Here is a 23,735-nt window from a genome sequence, read left to right on the forward strand (position 1 = left end):
GAGTCCGGAGATTCAAAATGAGTTAATTGGCATTTACCATAATATAATATTTAAAAATATTGTTGACCGAGTAAAAAATTCTAGAGGTTTTACCATACTGGCCAACGAAACTGCAGATATTGCTAGCATTGAACAAGTGTCAATAAGTGTCCAACATGTTGAAAAACTTGTACCAATAAACGGGAAAAATAAGTTTGGGCTACGTGAAGATTTTCTGAGCTTTGTTCCCGCTACAAATTGCACAGAACTTGGTTTATCAAAAGTAATTTTAGATTTTCTCGAGAAATCTGGTTTAGATTGTACTTATTTTATTGGTCAGGGTTATGATGGTGCAAGTGCCATAAAAGGCGATTATCATGGAGTTTAAACATACTTCAGATAGAAACACAGCTTAGCACATTATTCGCACTGTGCTAGTCACTGTATTAATTTAGCAATTAATGCTGCATGTGAGTATCCAACCATTAGGAATGCTCTTGGAACTGTTGAGAGCGTATATAACTTTTTCAAATATCCAAAGAGGAATAATCAACTAGAAATTTCTATAAGCAGCATTTTAAGTTTGAAAGAAGAGCAGATAAAGAAACTCAAGCGATTATGCCAAACCAGATGGGTTGCACAGCACGAAGCGTTGGATACTTTTGTTAGACTTTTACCAGCAGTTATTCACGCCTTAGAAACTATAACGGAAACGTGGAAAGATGATATTGTGAGAATCTCTGCATATTCTTTATTGTTAGCAATATAAAATATCCATTTTCAAGTTGCTGTTTACGTTGTTCGGTCAATAAATACTATCGCACTCACTCTCAGCCACACTCTACAGTCTGAGAATCAAGATTTGGCAAAGTCGGTACGACAAGCTTCACGTGCAGAAGAAGAACCACGATGTAAGAAAGCAAACGCAGAAAGTAAGTTCCAAAAAATTTTCGAGTGTGTAAAAAAAAATTGTGAAACAAATCATATTGAAGTTGGCAAACCTCGAGTCACTGCCCGCGAAACTAAGCGTTCTAATATACAAACCGAATCAGTTGAAGACTACTCCCTCGTAAGCACTTATATTTCATACCTTGATTTGTTTATTTCAAATTTAAATGAAAAATTTTTAAAACATCGCTATACGTTCGAAAATTTTTAATGTTTGTTTTCCAAATCCAGTAACGGGGACATAAATAAAGATTTCGATCAAGAGTCTTGTTTAGAATTATTTAAAAGTTATGCTACAATTTTTCCTGACGATTCAGAGGATATCTAAGTAAATGAAGTACATTGCTGGCAACGGCAAATTGCATCTCTTGGAATGAGTAATTCTCCTGAAGCACTTGACTTTTCAGAAGCTTATCCGATTACACGCCAGATATTATTAGTTATGGCCGCATAGCTGATAACAACATGTACTTATATAAGATCGCTTTCAACATTGCGAAGATTGAAAGCCTACTTGAGATCTGTTATGTCTAAAAATCGACTGAATGGGCTAGCAGCTCTAAGCATACATTAAGATATTGTAGTTAAAAGTGAAGATGTTATGCAGCAGTTTTTTGCTACACCTAGAAGAATCGCAATGTCAAAACAAATCAGGGATACAAAAGGGAAGAAATAACTATTATATTACTTACTTACTAAATTTTATGTATACTTAAATTAAGATTAATTGTAAAAATAAAATTAATGTTTATTTAATAAAATTTATGCATGGTCTTTTGATTTAAAATACTTAGAGTTAATTGTCAGTTAGGTTATTCCTTATTGGGTTATGAGGTTTTAGGCTTCTAGTTTTATATATGACTTAACGAGTTGTGCGTGTGTGTGTGTGTGTGCCCGTATATATATATTTGTGACCCCCCTTTACCGCAATCCTGGCTATGCCACTGATGAATGGCCCCTAAGTCCTACATTTAATTAAAAATTTGCACTGACTGCTCTTCAGCTTCTTCTGAACACAACTAAGCTTATAAAAACTAAAACTTACATTTCTACCGAAGCATGGACTTATGAAGTCCAGCACCCTTAGGAATGATTCAATCTTTGTACTGGGAAGTATGGTAAGTAGTGTTTGTAATCTGATGTTCTCCATAACAGCACAGTGTAGATGCAGATGCAAATATAAAGAACGTACAGCTCCCACCAGCGTCCACAATTAATAAAATAAGGCGTCCACACGTAAGTAAAATAATATCATACACATACCGCACATATCGTGGAACATCATAACATAACTTCTCTTAGCATGAAATTTCAAACAAACGCATTACAATATCACACAGCACTGAGCTACAGGGACTGCTTATTGGAGAACTAAAATCAAGTTTATAAGGTTTGTTATAAAAATAAGAAAATGTGGTATTCAAAATCAAAGATGCACCTGTACAACATTTTTTGAGAGAAACATTAATTTTACCGTTCAATGATTTAGGAGAATTTTTTATTGCATTCATGATTCGAACTTTTCTAGTATTAGCAAATAACCTTACTACATGTATACTGATATGAATGTAAACATGTTAGATGATAATATCTTTTAACTTATTTTTTAACTCACAACTATTTTATCCGTGTGATTTCACCAGCGAAACATTTTTCATCAAAGAATCAGGAAGAAATTTTGAAAAACTATTAGTACGTAAATTAAGTGTCGAGACAAGAATATGGATAGCAAAGTCTTTTCTGTGTATTTTTATAAGTTAGCAGCATTTAAGTAAGTTTTCATTAGACGTCATATATTATTATTTGTGGACACCGGTGAATGCTGTATGTCCTTTATATTTACATCTGCATCTACAGTGTTCTGCTTTGAAGAACACAAGGTTGCAACAACTACTTACCATACTTACCAATAGAAAGTTTGAATCGCTTTTGAGGGTGCTTGACTCCATACGTTCATGCTTTGCTAGAAATGTAAGTTTTAGTTTTTGTAAGCTTACTTGTATTCAGAAGAAGCTGAAGAGCGGTTAATTAAAGTGCAAATTTTCAAATAAATGTAAGACTTATGACATTTTTACTAGACATATCACACGACGTACTAACAAGCATAAATATGTTACCTTTTTTTATTTTTTGATCAAACATAAAACATAAATTAGCCATATATAAATTACATAAACTAATTTTGAATGAATAAATTCTGAATCTTACTCGAACACTAATTTAAAAAAAAATGAAATTGAATTAATTAAAACAAAATGTTAAGTCGTAGCTGTAAATCTTATTTAATAACTTAATTCGTTGACTATTGTGAATTAAAAAAAAAGCATTGTTCGCGAATGTTACCATTTGTAAGAGAAAAAGTTTGATGCTTTTTTTTAACATGAAGAATCTGAGCTCAAAGGTGTATACGATATATTTCCAGTTACAAGTGCCAGCAACCCTGGCCCAGTTTGGTGCCTCAAATGACTCAAAAATAAATGTATAAGTAAAGTAAAAGAAAACTGGATATAAAACCTTTTTAATACACCACTACCGTATTGTGTCTGAAGTAAATTAGAGTTAAGCGATAAATTTATTTTTATTTCTAATGATGATAAATATAATAATTTACAGCTTTTTAGGAGTACCGAACATTAATGAAAATATCCTGGAGAATATAAGACTCTTAGAAAAGAACTACTTAACATTATAGGTCATAATAGACACAATGTTTCTACTCGTCTTTCTTTAAATTATGGAATTTGCCAAGACAATTCAGTGCGAACACGAGTCTTTTTAAAAAATAATGAGCAGATTTAAATTACTTAAGCCAACAAAGGTTATATTACAGTTGTCATTAACAAAGAAACTCACAAGAATAAAGTAGAAGAATTATTTAGTATTTGTAAATTTTATTTACAGCTCAAAAATAATGCTTAAGAAGTAATTATTCAAAGATGAAAGAAATTTTTTACGTAAGTGGGATCCATACGGTTTTTTTTTTAATTTAATAATTTCAATAAAGATATTCGTAAAAAAAAAATAATTTAAATACTACCAACTGATAATAATATACAAAAAAACGTTCCTATTCGTACTATTGTTTTGAAACTAAATTCACCTATTTACAGTTTTTTATAATTTCTTTCTGATTTTTTGATTAAGAATATTTCACTGGAAAAATAACACTTAAAAAATAGTTATTAGTTAAAAATTAAGTTAAAAGATATTATCATTTAATATGTTTACACTCTCATCAGTCTAGATGTAGTGAGTTTATTTACTAATACTAGTGAAGCCCTATTTATAAATGCAATAAGACATTTTTAGAAATTCTTAAATAATAAAATCAATGTTTTTCTCAATGTATTTTGTGCAGATGTATCTTTGATTTTCGGTTCAACTTTTCTTCATTGAAACAAAAAATTTTATAAACAAGTTTTCAGTTCTTCAATGAGCAGTCCCTGTAGTTCAGTGCGTGTGATCTTGTCATGGGCTTGTGTGAGATTTCATGCTTTGAGAAGTTATGTTTTGATGTTCCACTGTATAAGTAATGTGTGGATCATATCCTTATATGTGTGCCTACTATATATATTAACTATACTAAACACATTTTTAACAGCTATTATAAGCTAATCTTATCAGCACTGTATATTCTCCACTTGCATGGTCCAATTGAATATTATTGTAAGAAGCTTTACAATGGTCTTGTATGCAGTTTTAACGATAAATAAAATTCGATTTTTTCACTTGGAAAAGATGTAACAAAGCCACTTGATAAAAATAATGTCGTTTACCACGTACCACGTGCAAATTGCCACTGCTGTTATGTCGGTGAACAATCGAGAGCTGTTAAATTTAGAATGGCAGAACATAGAAGTGATATATAGAAAAAAAAGTTCATATGTACTAACACAACATAGCATTGAATTTACACACAACTTTAACTGTGATTAAATAAATTTTAGACACAGAACAAAATTACAAAAATCATTAAATGTCTCCTTTTAATTATAGTATTAGGAAAACATGAACTGTTTACGAGCGTCTCACAAGAAACTGCTTGTGATTCTTATTTATTTGTATCATATGCGTATACAATATTGTTTGTGTATGTGGAAGGTATAAAAGCAACTAAACTTGAAACTCTGACTACATTACGATTTTACATCTCCATTGTAAAAGTCAGAGGTATGTTATACACTTCACTGAATTTGCGTTTATTTCATTAACCGAACCAGTACCACCATTAGACATTATTTTGATTCCAGCAAATGTTTTTGCCTTTGTACCTCAGGGTAATCTCCTCTGGCTTGTTATTGAAGCACAGTACAAATCAGGAAAAGAACAACAACGTTTAAAACGTTGGATTTTGTTGAAGAGCTATTACCCAACGTCTTCTGGTATTACGTCGAAGACATTGGTGTCTAAAGCACCTCCCTTTTTGAAGACTCAGTTGATTTGCTGATCTCAGGTAAAGAGATTGGTTCGTGACATTTGCCCGTTGAAGACTACCCCGTTTGCTCCAGTTCATTTTTTTTTCATAAATGTAAAGTTCTTATTTCACAGACCTAAGAGAGGATCAGTGATTCTCGGTTGATGGCCTAGAATCAAGAGATTAATATAGAGTCGTTGGTCACCAGGGCTTCCAGACTTGTGACAAATATCTCTGCTCGTGACGTCTGTCAGTGAATGACTAACTCAGTTTGATAGTGGCCGGCTTTCCATAGTTTTGTAGTCAACGAGTTGGTTTCAGAAATGGTTGTTAACATGTATTTGTTGGCAAGGTAGTTCAAACATAGGTGGCCCTTAAAAGAACCAATAAGATTGATGGTGAAAAAGAGAACGTTAATACTTATAATAGCGCTAAAAAGGGCCAGTTGTGAAATTTCCAGTTATTTCTGATTATTATAAGTAGATAAACTAGGCCGATACGAGCACACGCCGAATCCAACACACGTCCCCCTCCCTGCCCACGTGCACGACTGTGCGCGGACAGCTACGACTCTGCACGAAGCGCTAGGGGTTGTGCACAGCTTCCTTTTCTCTGGTTTGCGTGTAGGAGAGCGTGTTGTTTTGTATGTATATGGATGAGAGCCCCAACCACACGCTTATATCTGTGAGGTGTGAGGTGTGACAAATAAGTATTACCTTTCCAAGGTAATACGTGTACACATATACATGTTTATCTACATACATAGATAAATACTTACGTACGATGCGTGTATGTATATATTTTTATAAAGATTTTTAATTGAAAATGTATGATGGGTAGGTAATAGGATATGATTAGAGTTAATGATGTAGCACAGTATATTTAGATCGAGTGGTCATTGGTTTCAATTTGACTATGTATAGATTTTTTTTATGGGTGGACTGTTTATGCACAGCAGGAATAGAATCAGGAAAATAACAGCAGTAAGAATCATCTTGTTTGTGTATCGACAGGTCCTTCGTTTGAACTTGACTACCAGCCTATGTATAATGTGTTTTATTGGTGGACTGTTGACGCACAGGTAAAATCAGCAGTAGGAGTTATCTTGTATTATTATTACCTTTCTACGTATAACTAAGAGATCCAACGATACACTTACCTGTAGGATACATCAGTAGCCAGAACTATCTTTCATTTATGACCGAAATGTCTCAGCCATACGCTCTTTCGCATGCAGTACAACCAATACTTATTACTAAGACGGGGTTTATCTGAATAGATACGAACACGAATGGAACAAGGATGGAATTTTGAAATTATAAGGTAATAAGTTCCGTTAAAAACTTTATTCAACGAAAACTTGATTTATCAAATTTTATTTAACTTTTTTATCATTTATTTTGTAAGTAATAAAAATATTTGTTTTACAACATTTTAATAAAATTTAGTTTGTATGTAATACTTCAACATTCTTTTTTCATATAATACTTCGACATACTTTTTTTTTCTTCTTTCCTCCATTGATGGTACTCTTCTTTTCCTTTTTTTTCTGACGGTTTTCGAGTTTTTAAGTTCAACTGGTGGCGGTGGGGGTGGTACTGGTGGCATATTATCCTGCTGACTGAGATTTTTAGTTGATAAATCCAGAGGCTGCAGTACATCCCTATTCGGGCCAACTATTAGCGGCGCTGCCTCAGACATCACCAATTGTTTGACGGGTGACCATGTAAGATCAATTATTGGTGGTGATGCAGGTCGCGGTGACGGTGATGTTGCCCGATGACTAGTATGCTTCTTTTCGAACTCCTCCGTAAATGAAGGAGTTGGGCTTGATGGTGATATTAACGGCAAACGTATATTTAGTATTACTGGTGGTATAGGGTCAACATTTGACAACATTGCCTTTGATACCGGTGACCACGTGAGGTCAATTATAGGCAGCAGTTCAGGAGGTGGTGGTGACCACGTGAGGTCAATTATAGGCGACAGTTCAGGAGGTGGCGGTGATGTCTGACGTCTAGCGATTTCACGCTGCTCATCGAAATCCTTCGTAAAAGAAGGAGTAGGACTTATTGATGTTATCGGTGGAAAGGGTCCATCGAATAATAACGGTGATATTGGGTGAGCAGCCAATCTCTGCCAAAACAAATCATCGTCGTTGCGGTCATTACTTTGTAAATATTCAACTAATTCACCCTGCTCTTCTTCAACTGGCAGCGATGGAAAAAGGCAATCAGCGATGAGTGGCCCTGCATCCTGAGAGTTATGTGGTTGCAGCAGCAATTGATGGTCAGCGACGACTTGTCCGGCATCCTGAGAGTTGGTGGTTGGTGAAGACTCAAACAACTGCTTGCAGACTTCCATTTCCGAACGCTCCGTCGGTGTAAGAGATACTTGGCGAGAATCCATGTCGACGAATGAATGAATTTCTGAGGGACTAACACCTCGTTTAAATAGGCAGTCGAACAGCTACGCCAAAAAATTGTAGTATTAGAAAAGGATACAATTATGTCTGCTACTATCTCTCTTCTTAAAATGCAAATAGCATTATACATATAGAAATTCGTGAGAAGGGGAAAACTACGTCTTTCATCTATTGGACCATCAGTGAGCAGAAATCCATAAGTAAGGGAAAATTGTATTAGAAAAGGATACAATTATGACTGTATCTATCACTTTTCTTTAAATTTAAACAGCATTATACATGGAAAAATTCATGAGTAGGGGAAAACTGCGTTTTGTAGCCATTGGACCATCATTGGGCGAAAATTCATGAGTAGGGGAAATGGCACATCCAAAATACACCCCCCCCCACCTAATACATACATGTGTATGTACGCAAGTTAGTCATGCACTTGATTTTCTTCGAGCGGCGAAATAAATTTGCCCACTTCTACAACAGCATTCAAGGAAGCAACAAGTCTGAAAGAAGAAAACAGCAAACAAGGAGCTCAATTCCAGAAGGAAAAGGAAAAGGAATATAAACGGTAGCCGAAACAGAAGCAGCAGTAAAGGAAGTGGTCCATAAATTTGACGCAGCAAAAGTAAGAGTGCCTCGATTTTAAAATCATAAAATCTTTTGCTTTTTTCCCTTACATAGTTGCCTAAATATGTATGTCTAAAGTTGTTTCTACTTTTTCCTAAAACTCGCTTGACTAAAACTATCTCTCTGAAAAACTTTTCGTAAAGAAAATGTTTTTCTTATTTTTTTTTCTGACACATTTTACTTTAAAATTAAGCTACTAAAAAATTTTTTTTTCAAACTAAAAATATTTTTTCTCGTTGTTTATTATATCCATCTACATACGTTTGATACAAGCTACCTTTCATAAATTATTCTTACTTTTCTTGCACGCGATTTAACGCAACAAAAGTGAGAGTGCTTTGATTTTCAAATCCTAAAATATTTTTCTCTTACAAAGTTAACCAAATCTGAACTTTTAAAATTATTTCATACTCGCTTGACTAAAACTTTTCGTAGTGAAAATATTTTTTCCTAACACATTTTACTGTAGCTACTAAAATTTTTTTTCAAACTAAAAATATTTTTTCTCATAGTTTTATTATATCAATCTACATAGGTTTGATACCAACTGCTTTTCATAAATTATTTTCTACTTTTTCTTATACGCGCTCAACTAAAACTATATTTCTAAGAAAAAATTTTCCGAGTGAAAATATTTCCTTGACACATTCACCGTTTACTTATTTTTTATTCTCTAAGTGAAAATTACTTTTCCTTTCACATAATTCATTACATCTCCTACATATGTTTCATTCACACTGCCTTTAAATTTTATTTTTCATTTTTCAAACTTAAATTATTTTTGTTCGTTTAAGCTTGATTTAATTTCTGTATCTACACCAGCATTAGGAAGAAAATAGATAAGACGATAAGCAGCAGCAAGCAGTGAGCCATAAAGTTACAAGGACTGAAGTATCTCACGAGACCCATCCAGCAGCAGCAAAGGTAAGATATCTGTATTACAATGATTGGTTTTATTTTTTCTTTCTACGATATATTGTGAAAGAATGTTTTCACTTTCTACTGCGGTCGTGATCTTCATATTATAAATTTCAACCATTTCTCAGATAGAAAAAAAGTATTTTTATTTTCAAATAATACATAATGCAGTGTTCATTTACGTATTCCTATTTTTTTACAGCATTACGATGGTCAAGACAATATCAACTTATCATTCAGGAAAAAATTCAACATCACGGTCTAAAGATCGATCAGTAGAAGAAAAAGGAACAAAAAAAAAAGAAAAAGGTATCTTTTGATATTTTTTTAGTTTTTCTAATTTTACTTGCTTATAATCTAACATCACTTTTAAACTAAGAATTTTTTTACAGAGCAGATGTCAGTATTATTTGACGATGTCTTCGAACAAGTGTGTAAAAATTTCATCCCGCTACCACCACCAGTTTCACCAATTCAATCAGATGGTCCTTTATGGTGGCTCTTTAATGAAGAGAATGATGACACCGACGATAAATTACCTCATCTAAATCAAACACAACCAAAAGAAAAATTACAAGTGCCAGCAATAAAAGAAGATGTCCTTTCAATGCCACCTACAATAGAAGTAAAGGATATACCGCTACCATCTACTATATCATGGAGTGAGTGGATGGAGCTGTACAAGCAACCACCACCACCTCCTCCATCATCAACACCACCATTACCACCAGCTCCGACTTTACCATCACAATTTAAAGAATTACCGCCACTACCACTATCACCAACACTACCACCAACATCATCGCATTAGCAGCAGCAGCAGCAATCACCATTGTCAATTCAACCGCTGCCAGAGAATATTGAGGAATGGACAGAAGATGATAAAAAAGAACTGGATATGAGAGTCCAAATCTTGCTAAAGCAGCAGGAGTTAAAAGTCAGGGCAGGTGAAATCATAAAAATGATGAAAGTTCGGTTGAAAATAATCAAAAATAATCGGAAAAAATTAGAAGAAAAAGAGAAGCGTCAAGCTGCCCAGCTGAAAAAAAAAGCGATTGAATCAAAAGAAAAGAAAAGAAAAAGAGAAAATGAAGAAAATGAAGAAAAAAATATGAATGTGAAAAAAAAAAAAAATTATAGTTGTTGAATAATGAAAATTATATTTGTAATTTCGTAAAAATATAACTGTATTATTAAATGTAATAAATATTATTCAATTTTTTTAAGATTCAGTCTTTTATTTAACATAATGTTAAACTTCTTTTTAGATGAGAAAAAAACTTTTAAAAATAAAGTTTTACCACAATTATTAATTAACTTTTTGTTTAATGTTAATACCTTTCTAATAACTATAATATTATCAAACCTGTAATACTGACTTCTTGTAAGGTATTTACCACCACCCCAAGTCATCTCTTTCTCTCATTCACACACATATACACGTGCTTCCCACCCCTATTAAAATATGCTTTTTGCTAAACTCTGAAGGTATTAAAAGGAGTTAACGTTGACAGAGCAGTTCATTTTAACCCAGTGACTCGATGACTAAGCTTCCTCCTGCAAGAAGTCATGGCTACTATACAGCATTTCAAGGATTCGGCTACTTGCCTGTGGCAATCATACCAACAAAGTCAACGCTGCTCAAATTCAAAGACTGTTAGATTGTAGTCTTGTAACACTGAAGGATGCTGATAATTTTAGTAAGAGTTGCAAGTTAACAACCTCTGAAAAACAAAAATTTCAGGCAGCTGTGGCTTTACTCAAAACTACCGTACAATTTCTTTATGACCATTTGGAAATAGTAGAGGCGGAGAGAATTTTTATAGATGAACCTCAAGTTTTTGTGGCAGACAGTGAGCAAGAAGTGACAGCAGCAGCTAAAGCATTCGAAAATGAACCTGCAATTTTTATACCAGAAAGAATACAAAAAGCAGGCCTTGCAATAAGCGTCCAAGGTAAAGGTGTGACAGAAATGGGCCCTACAACAAGCATTCAAGATGAAGGTATGATAGAAGCGACAGCAGCTCCCGTTCTTCAGGATGATAGATCAGTGAATTTAAATGACGTTAATAGTGCATTTAAAAAACGCATTGCGACAGCTTTGATCGTAAATTTAAAACACCTAGATCTGAAAAAGTTTTCAAAAGACGCTAAACATAAGTTTGTAAAACGGATCCATTGATCTCTTAGTGAATATGAAGCGTTGAAAGTAAATACAGTGTTGGCAGCTGAAAATGTAATAGTTAAAGATAATTTCGAAAATGTAGATTTAAAATACTTTAACACAAAATCACGAGCTATATTCCAGACAACAGACTTGAATGAGTGGTTTGATGTGAATATACAACAGCCAATAGAAAAAATATGGATGATTTTAGTGACAAAGAATCAGGCTGGTCTTTGCTTTCAATTTTGAATTTATTTGTGAATATTATTAAAGTGAATCCTATGCGAGGTAGTTCTTTAATAGATTTGCCAGGTTACATAAAAAACAAAAATGCTTGTGTAAATGTAGTGAACAAAGACGTTCAGTGTTTTAAATGGGCTAGAGTGTCAGCAATACATCCAACAAAAAAAAATCCAAATCGGGTCTCGAACTATGTTCAGTACGAAAACGAGTTAAACTTTGATGGAATTGATTTTCCTGTTAACCCAAAGCAAATTAGGAAATTCGAAAACCAAAACAAAGTATCGGTGAATTTAAATTTTTTTTAATTAATTAATAATTTATATTTTTTTAAAAAAGAGATACAAATGATGTATACAATGTTTTCCCAGTCACTTAACAATAAATAAAAAAGAAGTTTATGTGAATCTCTTACTTCTTGAAAGCTTCTATGTAGATCATGAAGAAGATAATGATATAAATGAAGGTAATAATCATTTAAACGAAGAATACAAACATCATTATGTTTGGATAAAAAATTTATCCCGCTTGGTATGTAAACAATCATCTAAACATGGACATGCAGTACATATATGTGATCGCTGCTTTCACTATTTTTCGTCAAAACAAAAGTTAGAAAAGCATGAAGTCGATTGCAAAATTCTAACTAAGTGCAAAATTATACTGCCCAATAGAAATCAGAAAGATGATATACTACAATTTAAAAATTTTACGTATAAAAACAAAGTATCTTTCGTTGTATATGCAGACTTTGAGTGTTTGCTAGAACCTGCAAAGAGCAGTCGTGCTTATCAAAGTCATAGAGCATTCAGTATTGGTTATTTTGTTAAGTGCTCTTACGACGATAGCAAATCAGAATATAAGAGTTATAGAAAAAGTGACGAAAACGATGATGAAACACCTGCTAAGTGGTTTGTACGTTCTCTGTATCTTCTTGCTCTAAAACTAGAAGAATTATACAAAAATCCTATAAAAATGACAAATTTGACACTTGAAGAACAGTTTAAATATAATGAAGCTTCTTTGTGTCACATATGCAACCAACCATTAAGCTTGGATGATATAAGAGTTAGAGATTACTGTCATCTCACTGGAAAGTAAGTGTACTTTTTTTTAACATATTATATCATAAAGCGCACAATATTTTTTTATTTTAGATACCGTGGTCCCGCTCATAACAAATGCAATCTTAATTATCAAGACTCAAGAATGATACCCGTAATTTTTTACAACTTAAGCGGATATGAATCACATTTGTTGGTAAAATAACTTGCTACATGCTTCTCGGGAAGAATCCAACTTCTACCACAAACAAAAGAAAAATACATTTCATTTACAAAATATGTGGAAGGGACTGATTTCAGTCTTCGATTTATTGATTCCTTCAAGTTTATGACTTCATCTCTTGATAAATTGTCATCTTATTTAAAGGAATTAAAAATATTGAAAACAGTATTTTCAAATGATGATCATTACACTACAGATAAAAAAAATTTATTTAAAAAAAAGGTGTGTACCCTTAATACCCCAGATGTTTTTTATTATTATATAATTCGATTAACGTTTGTAAAACATGGAACCATTTGTAATTGCCTTGTGAGCTAAATTGTTTCCACATAAGGTCTTTTAAAGTACGATTGAATCGTTCGCATATAGATGCTTTGAGGTTGCTGTAGGTTGAGTATAAGTTTATTTTATATTTTTGCATTAGATTTTGAAACTTAAAATTGTACAATTCCTTGCCATGGTCAGTTTGCAAGTTTACTGGCACCCTTCCGTCCTTTAATATAGACTGCATCGCTGTTGACACTATTTCACCTGTTTTTTTCTTTATCGGTACAGCCCATGCATACTTTGAAAAAACATCTATTACAGTAAGTATATACCTATAACCTTTGTTTTTACTAGCGTTAGGCTGCATCTCGACAAGGTCCGCTTGCCAAGTCTCATCTAAGCCACGCACGTCAAATTTTCGACGAGGATAATTACTTCTTGCTGTCTTGTGAAGTTCCTCGACAACTCGGTCCATGTGTTAAATTTATTTTTGTTGAATCAGCTTGAATAAATGGGAATTTTTTTTGTAAATTGTATATGAAAGTTCGAATGCTATCTATTTCTTTTTCAATACTTATAATTTTTTCAGTTAAGTAAGCACGATTTACAGCATCTCGAGGTTGTTTCGGTGCTGCAACATTGCACAATCTTTTATTATCTAAGTCATACTGTCCATCTTCAGTAAGTTTGTATCTGACCCCAGGAGGACCTTGGGTACCGCCTTTACTCCTACCTTGTTTACGACCAAATACATCAACACTCATTGTGATACTGAAACAAAATGACTGCTCACCTAAATATATATACCCTGCCTCACGTAGCTCTTCAATAATTAATATTATTTCATTGTCATGACTTGGATTTCCTGCCGATCTTTCAGCTGTGAGTAATCGTAAACGATCCACAAGTTCGTTGGGATTGTCCCAGTGCACATAATCTACATGCTGTGTTTTTCGAGCGATTTTGTATTGTGGTAATAATGATCCTCCAGTTTTACTTGGAACGTAATCGAACATAGGAGCAATAATTTTATTAAATTTGTGACTGTTATGTTGCCTAAGAGGTTCATTTTTATCAAATCTTCTTCTATAAACACTCGAAATTTTTAAAAGCATATAATATTTTTGCATATCCTCTTCCGTTGTAAGATTTGTATTCGGGTGTTTTTTTGTGAGTAGCTCCATTAATCCGTCAGTCATTGAAAATTTGAGTTTGTCCATTGTAATTTTATCATCATCAAAATGTATTGGTAAATTCCCAAGTTTATATGTTCTATTTTCTTTTCGTACCCCATACATCAAATCCAATAACTTTTTTTGATCATTATCAAGCATTTGCAAATATAAGTTCCTCGATAAGTTTTCATTGATTTCAACATTATTAGACATATATTGCATAGTTTTATTCATTTCATCAGTATCTTCATTCATATTATCATCACTTTCACTGGCAGCAGACTCGAACACCGTGCTATTATCATCGTTGGGTGGTTCTTTAGTTTCTGCTTTCGTAACATCTTTATTTTTATCGTTGTTGAATTAGTTATAGGTTACAGATGAATTCCTTTTATTTTTCTTGGTTGTAGTAACAATTTTCTGTAAAGGTTCTGTTATTGGTTTCAAAGTTTCGCTAAGGACTTTTTCAACTTAACCTTTTTCCAACTTCAACTGTCTGTACTTTTTTTTCACGGCTTCTCTTGCCTTTACTAATTGATTAAGTACGTCTTTTTCTCCTTCATACATGTTGATGCTTTAATGGCTTTCGTTGGACTACAAATTTTTGCTATGTATCTCTTATATTTAAAGCAAAATTGTCAAAACCTTTTCTATATTGACCATTTTTTATCTGTACATCCTTGTTTATAACAGCAAATCCATATCGATCATCATTCCAACAGCTAGAGCATAACTCTTTAAATTTAGTATATGGCATATCTGAATTTACATGATCATTATACACATGTCTCAAATTTACTTCATCCTGACGAAATAAAGCTAAAAAATTTACGTTGTCTCTCACAAGATGTTTTGGTACTTGAGCATAGGACTGACAAAGATAGAAACAGTCTACATTTTTATGTCTTCCCATGCAGAAAAAGGCTTTCACATTATCTTGTTTTTCACAAGCTATATCATCGAAAATAATAATAGAATTTGGTAAGGCATCATCTGGTGAGACTACTGCTTCGCATTCACTGAAAGGTAAGTACTTCACACCATCTATAGGTTCTAATAGCTCTTTTAAAAATTTGTATTTGGGTTGATTCAATGACTTTGAATATACGTATATATTTTCGAATTTTAGTCCGTTAGGATGTACTATTAATGCTAATAAGCTATTGGTTTTACCACAGTTGGATGGACCACAAAATACAGCACGAATACTATCTGAAAGGAGCTCACCATGTCGATTTACACGCTTTTCTTGTTTTACAATAGCATCAAAATTTGGAACTTGCAATGTTACAGACTGTTCTTTAAATTTCATTTCTGTGCTGTATGACGTAATAGTTACAACTGAACTGTGAGATAAAATAATACTGCCCTTTATACTCTTGCATTTTTTATGTGCTATGACTACATTGCAACCGATCTGATGAGTATAAGTATACATATTTTTTTCGCAATACTCAGTCACAACCCAACCTTCAAAGTGAAATGATCATACATTGTAAGCGAGGATATGGTCTTGTAAATAAAATCATAAATTCTTTACCTGTAGAAATTCATTTACCAGGTTATCAGTACTGTGGTCCAGGTACTAAACTTACGGAACGCCTTGCTAGAGGTGATCTTGGAGTAAATCCTCTGGATACGGCGTGCAAAGAGCATGATATAGCTTATTCGAAAAATCGATACGATCTTGAGACTAGAAACAAAGCAGATAAAATTTTATCTGAGCGAGCTTGGCAAAGAGTAAAGGCTTCAGATTCGAGTATTGGTGAAAAAACAGCTGCTGTTCTGGTAACAGGTGTAATGAAGCTTAAGAGTAAATTAGGTATGGGTTTGGAACAGAAAAAGAAAAAGATATGAGGTTCAAAAAAGAAATGCTGTATAAAAAAGAAACTAAAAACTACTATGAACACAGTTATTAAGGCTGCCTCGCATCAAATGAATACTAAGAGAAAAAATGCTCGTAAAGTAATCAGTAGTGCTTAAAAGGTGCTCGCAATGCAGTTAAAATGTGTGGTGGTAAAAAAAGTATTAATATTCCTCGTATTTTACGTGTTCCTGCTTGAATTGGCGGAGCTTTACCTCTGATTCCTTTATTTGCTGGCTTGAGTGCAACTGGCGCTTTGGCAAATGGTATTGCAGGAATTATGAAGAGCGTAAACGCGGCTAAGTCTGCAAAAAAAAAACTAAAAGAAAATCAAAGACATAATAAAACTATGGAAGCTATTGCATTAGGAAAAGGTCTCTATCTTAAGCCTCATAAAACTGGATAGGTAGTATATTTAAAACCATTTGGTAAAGGTCTGAAAAAAAAAAAAAAAAAAAAAAAAAAAAAAAAAAAAAAAAAAAAAAAGTAAAATTACCTTTAAGAGCTTTAACAAATGTAAATTTAATAAAATTCTCTAAGAGTTTAAAAACTTCTTTTTTTCGTGGAGTATTTATGCGAAATGACTTACCCAGTGATGGGTCATGGTATTGTAAAACTGCTATAGTATATCTTGACGACAAGAATGGACCTGGAACTCACTGGGTGGTGCATCGAAAATATGGCCAGAATGTTGTTTATTATGACAGTTTCGGAGATTTTCAGCCACCTATTGATTTAATGTTGTATTGGGGTGTTGATACAGTTCAGTATAATCACAAACGAAATCAAAAATTTAACTCTTACAACTGCGGTCATGTGTGCTTAAATTTTTTGTCAAAACATATATAAGTACTTAAAATAGTAAAAAAAATCTCAGTTTTACATTGATGGTCATGGAAGAAACATTAACACTTAGTTTGTCTGGTACTTCTTCTACCCTAGAGGCGCAATATTTTCCACCTATTGAATTATTACCAAAACACAAAAATGTTCTTGGTTCAGTAGAACTCCTAACGTTCAATTCAATTCCTTATATTGACATAAATAACAATAAATTTCACGTGGGTGATCAAGTGGTAGTTATTCCAACTGGCAGTTATGAAATTGAAGATATTCAGTCATTTTGAGTCAATGTATTACAACCGAAAGATATAAGTATTAGTATCAAGCCAAATAATAATACGCTTCGTAGTGTTGTTAGGTGTAGTCATACTATTGATTTCAGACCAAAAGATTCTATAGGGCGACTACTAGGTTTTACTGAACGATTACTACAAGATAACTTAACTCATGACTCCGATTTACCTGTATCCATTCTCAAGATTAACGCATTACGAGTTGAGCGCAGCATCACTAGTGGAGCTTATATAAACGGAAAAAAGTTCATACAATTCATAAATTTTTTTCTGCGGTACCACCAGGATATAAAATTATTGAAGTTCCATCACAAATAATCTACTTACCTGTCATTGGACGAGTCATAGATCACTTACAACTACGCGTAGTTGATCAAGATGGTAATTTAATCAATTTTCGTGGAGAAGTCATCACGATAAGATTGCACATTAAACATTCATCGTAATGGGTATCATTTATAATCACAAAAAGTATATAAACAGCTTGACATGTACTTCTGCGCTCAGTCAACGGCAAGCTTTTAAATCGTCGAGACGTCAGAAAGGACTACTGAAGCATCAAAAATTGACCAATCAAAACATACAGTTTCTTAAAAGTCTTGGCTTAAAAATAAAAGGTGTAAACTAACGTTCAAATTGTTACCTTCAAGATGGATGACATTTTAAGCATTTAGTCCCCCGTTGCGTTTGATGAGTCTATCGCACACTATGAAATTCATGCTCATCAACCATATGCATCATCAACATATAATAATAGTGATGAAATTCGTATATCAATTCAACATCAAGACCTATGCCTGCTACCATCCCGCAGTTCCTTACATATTCATGGAAAGGTAGTCAAAGCAGATAGTACTACGACAGCTGCAAATACTAAATTGGTAAACAATGCTATCCTTCATCAATTTGAAGAAATAAGATATGAGATTAACGCTATAGAGATAGATAAGTGTAAAAATGTAGGTTCGACAACTCTCATTAAAAACTGGCTAACGCTCAATCCTGATTAAGACGTATTAACTGAAAATGCTGGTTGGCTTGGTACTTCAAATGAACTTAATCAAACAAATAATAATGGCTACTTTGATCTTTTGATTCCTCTCAGTATTATTTTTGGTTTTGCTGAAGACTATCGTAAAATAGTTGTTAATGTAAAGCACGAACTTATACTCACAAGATCTAGAAATGATTTGAATGCAGTTTTACAAAGTGAAATTCCTGCTGCAGAACCTAATGAAGTGGCAACTTGGGAAGACTTCAAGATATTAATATTAAAACTAGAATGGCTTATGCTTTACGTTGTAATGTCAGATGCACATAAAATTCGTCTACTTAATTAATTGCAAAAAGATAAATTTGTATCTATGAGCTATCGAACTTGGGAACTTTATGAATATCCACTTTTACCTACTACATCGAAACATGTATGGACGGTCCAGACGTCCAATCAGTTGGAAAAGCCACGCTATGTTATACTAGCCTTTCAGACAAATCGTAAAAATCAGAGAGGTATAAATGCTAGCTAGTTTGATCATTGTAATATAAGAAATGTAAAAATGTATTTAAATTCACAATATTATCCTTATGGGGATCTTAATATCAATATAACAAACAATCATTTTGCATTGTTATATGATTTGTATGCAAACTTTTAAAATTCATATTATGGTAAAAATCGTGCACCTTTGTTAAGCAAATATCAATTTCAACATGCTGTACCTTTGATTGTCCTTGACTGTTCTAAACAAAATGAGTCGTTAAAGAATGCTCCCGTAGATGTGCGATTAGAATTCGAATCTCACGACAATTTTCCTAATAATACATCAGCTTACTGCTTAATTTTACATGATCGTATCGTTCAGTACAGTCCCATGAGTGGGGATGTCAAAAAACTTATGTGAGGCCATAAAACCCGATGCATGACACTACAAACTTCATTAATCTGTTAACTGTCATGGAAAAAGGTCAGAGCAGTTTGACTAGAGAAAAAGAAGAGAATAGGCGAAGGCAAGAATAGTGGAAAAAATTTGAGAAAAGACACGCTGAGGAATGGAAAGAAAAAGAAACTAGGCAAAAATCGAAAGATCTTAAATGTTGTAAAATCCTTTAAAAATAAAAAAATCATCTTGCTCAAAAAGATATTTATTGATCAACATGTCTCATAAGCCAACCATTAGCAAATTCACTACTGATGTCAAATATCAAAAACTTTCAACTAAGAATGATTATGATGACGGAAATAAAAAATCTTGGCTGAAAAATTTAACAGAAAAGTTCTCAACTAATAAATAATCATTTTCTAAACGTGAAAATTAAGAACGATTCAAACAATTATTTGAGGTTTTTATGTAGGATAAAGGATAAAATGGAATACATCGTAGACATGTAAGGCTTTAAAAAACCTGGCAATGATTACATGCTTAAAGAATTAGCTATTCTACCGCTCCATCCAAACGATGCTGAAGTACAACTGTATCTTTTAAAAGCACCCTTTGCTTGGCGTAAATTATCACAGAAATATAAAGATCAAAATTCATATCTTAAACATAACTATCATGGACTAGCCTGGAATTCAGGCAATATAAAGTACACTGAGATTGGGAATATTCTACGAGAGAATCTTAAAGATGCCACCAAAATTTTTGTGAATGCAGAACTAAAAAAAAAGTGGCTTGAAAGATTTGGATTTAAAGTCACTGAAATGACAGATTATCCTTTGTTTGAGCTCCCAAAACAGGTTACCAGTTGCCCTCATCATAATGGAGCTTACAAAACCATGTGTGCTCTTCACAATGTCAAACGCATGAAAAAGTTCTACTTATATACAAAATGGGAAGATGAAAGTGATGATAATAAAGAGCTGTATACTTAAATATTTAAGAATTATGTAATTCGTACTTTGTAAATTGTAACTCAAAATAAATTTTCTAAAAAATAAGAATAAATGTTTTAAGATTTACTATTATTTTCCTAAAAAATAAAAATCCACTCCTTGTCCTACCCACTCTCATTATACATTTTAAATTAAAAATCTTTATAAAAATATATACATACAAGCATCGTACGTAAGTATTTATCTATGTATGTAGATAAACATGTATATGTGTACACGTATTACCTTGGAAAGGTAACACTTATTTGTCACACCTCACACCTCGCAGATATAAGCGTGTGGTTGGGGCTCTCATCCATATACATACAAAACAACACGCTCTCTTACAGGCAAACCAGAGAGAAGGAAGCTGTGCACAACCCCTAGCGCTTTATGCAGAGTCGTAGCTGTCCGCGCACAGTCGTGCACGTGGGCAGGGAGGGGGACGTGTGCTGGATTCGGCGTGTGCTGGTATCGGCCTAGTTTATCTACTATTATTCTTGACGATGGAGAGCCAGCTACGAGTAGCTTGACTCGTATATTTGGAGTCTTTGTGTACGGAGACCATACTGAAGGGAGGTATGCCGCTGACCAAGGAATTTCTCGTCTTCAGGTTGTTCTCCAGATAACCAACCGCTCATTTTTAGTGGAGAAAGGGGGCCTGGAGAATACCTTTTATAAAAGTGTGTTTATTAGATGACTACTTAGAAGGTGGCCGTTGTGGCTGCCTGTACTATTCAGGGCTGTCTCTTCTATCTTGCATTTTAAGTAGAAAATTCTCTGACAGCAACATACCAGTTGGTTAAACGGCCTTACAACTCTACACTCTAAGGTGTTGGAGCCGGTTGTGCTTTGGCTAGACACGTCTCCTGATATTCTCCTGGAGACCTTAACGTTTTTAACGCCTATTTTCTTGAGCACTCAGGTATCTTGGCAATCTGGGTTGAAAACTGATTTATTTTGCTTGCCCATGAAAAAAGAGTGTTATCAGTAGCTGGGATACTCAATTGCACGACTAACAACTCTGTTTTTGGTGTTCTGCCAATGAACAACTATAATAATCGACAACTTGATGGGGCATCTGTTAACCACTTTTCACTATCTCTTACTGTGGTTGGATTCAATTTCTTTCTGATGCTACCTAGCAGATCCTACTAAACTAAAGCGTAAAGGTAGCTTACTTTGGCAGAACTTTTAGCTTTTTTATCACTACTGTTATTGAAATAAAAAATAAAAAAAACCATACAAAAGTCAATTTCGAATTATTAAGAATCAGTACGCAAAATTTATGCATAATCGGTTAAGTAGTTTTACGGTTAGTGATTACTGCGATTTTTGCAACTTTACTTTATATATTATGAAATTGCTTATAAAAATCAAATTAAACTTTTCTTATACACCAAAAATAAAAGTATACATTGCATTCAAGCATTTTGTATTCCAATTTTTTTTAAATCAATGTATAGTTTTCTGAAAACTTATTAAGCATAAGCAACAGTTTTCCTAGAAAAAAACAATAACAAACTTGTTATTTTGTAGTATGTCAAATCAGGTACCAATTATTGTCTCTTGACAATTGTTCCACGAATTTTTTGTACGTACATAGCTCTTGTTAGTTTTTACTTGCATTGTTGCTCATTAATGTGACCTACGGCTGAAGTTCAATGAGAAAATTAACTTTCAAATTTGTTAGGAGAAAAAATTAAAAGAAATATTTAAAAATTCTTTTCTAAAGAAATCTGTGCAACAAACAAGATACAATCATCATAACAAGATTAACAAATAGACCTTTTAGGGAACACAATGTAATTAACAAAAAATTTGCATATACGTATATTTACTTTTAATAATTCCATGGCAATGTTACAATTCTTAAACAATAATTCTAACTTCACATTATATCTTTGTTACTCCGTAATTTTGTAATTATCATTCGATTTTCTAAATGTTGACGTATTGATATAAGAAGCTTATACTACAATGTATTTTTAGCATTGTTTATTAAAATTTTGACATAAATTCTGCTTAAACCAGAACGAAAAAGATATTTTAATTTGTGAACGTTAACCATATAACAAAATAGTACAGAGAGAAGAGCCTTACAAGAGATGAGTGCCTGCACATCTAACGCAAGAAATTCGGAATCTTAAAATAGCATAAATTATATGAGAGAAAATCACAATTTCAATGACATTTACAAACGGAAAATCAAGAACGTTTGTTATTTAATTGTAGTAACAGTAAAACATTTTTTTTTTATTGAAACAATTGGAAAAATTTATTAACGACTTAATTGAATATAAGTATTGCTACTGTATATAGTTTTTGTGTATAATAATCCGAAAACAAATATGTTTCAAAGAACAGCAAAGTAATAACAAAGAACGAAGAAACAATGGAGTACTGTTAAGTGTAAGTGTTACCGTTACATCTTATAGCTATAACTAGACATAACGGCATTTTTTACGACTCGTTTTGTTATAAAAAACAAATCTATTGTTCTAAACGTCTCTGAGGACTCATTTCTTTCTTAGTAAAATATTCTTTCTTTTGTCAGTATTCGGGATATAACATTTAAAATTTAGATATTAATAGATAAATTATCTTATCAGTATCTCCAATGTCCAGTATGTTTCAAATTCATTAAGATACTACTTTTCTTAGCTAAAAAGTAAAATTAAAAGTTTTAGTATAACTTGAATAATCAAATTAATTTGTGCCAAATACTTTAACACTAATGACTTTTTTTCTTTAGCTTTTATTTGTTTTTTTAGCTGTAGAACCTGTCACCTAGTTGGTTGTCCCTGACATCACGGCTTTCGCTGTGGTACCCTAATCTTTTAGGACAGCAGCAGCATTGTCATCCACAAGCTGTCTCTGGATGTTAAAAGCGCTTTCATCATCCAAAGTCGTGCATTTTTACTCTTCTTCCAGTTTGTCTCTGCTTGGTGAATTAATCGTGTACACATAATCAAGCACTTACAAAAACGATACTAGTTTAAATGTGGTAAGACAGACAAAAATCCTCTTCAATGAAAACTCAACATGAACACTTTTCTAACATCAAGACTAACGTATAACCTGATAATGGTATGGGAGTATTAACGCATGTTATTAAACACGGTACAAATATATAGTTTTATTGTAATAATCAGCTCTTATCTGCATAACAAAAGGCTATTTTAAATATATTTTAACCACTTACGTCATTATATACAGTGACTATTATTATTTTACGTGCAAATTTATACTTAAAAGCAAAATTTACACCGTTGAAAAACAAAAGAAAGAAAGTATTTGGACAAGAGAGTTAATCACCAAATAGACAAGACGAGATAAAGAAAAGAGAGAGCTGTGGAGACATGTAGTACGTTAGGGCAGTGCCATTGAGCTCTGAGCTCTGTTAATAAATATCAACTGAA

The 23,735-nt window shown here is 33.0% G+C and overlaps 1 protein-coding gene across 1 annotated transcript in view; it reads right to left on the reverse strand.

Moving 5' to 3' along the window:
- Positions 1 to 23,735, reverse strand: part of LOC106644845 (uncharacterized) — a 2,208,360-nt gene that overhangs the window by 62,610 nt on the left and 2,122,015 nt on the right. The window lies entirely within an intron of this gene.

This window comes from Copidosoma floridanum, unplaced genomic scaffold (assembly GCF_036245765.1).
Source record: "Copidosoma floridanum isolate Cflo_tuat_1 unplaced genomic scaffold, Cflo_Japanese_pri ptg000017l, whole genome shotgun sequence".
In the NCBI taxonomy this organism is placed as follows: Eukaryota; Metazoa; Arthropoda; class Insecta; order Hymenoptera; family Encyrtidae; genus Copidosoma; species Copidosoma floridanum.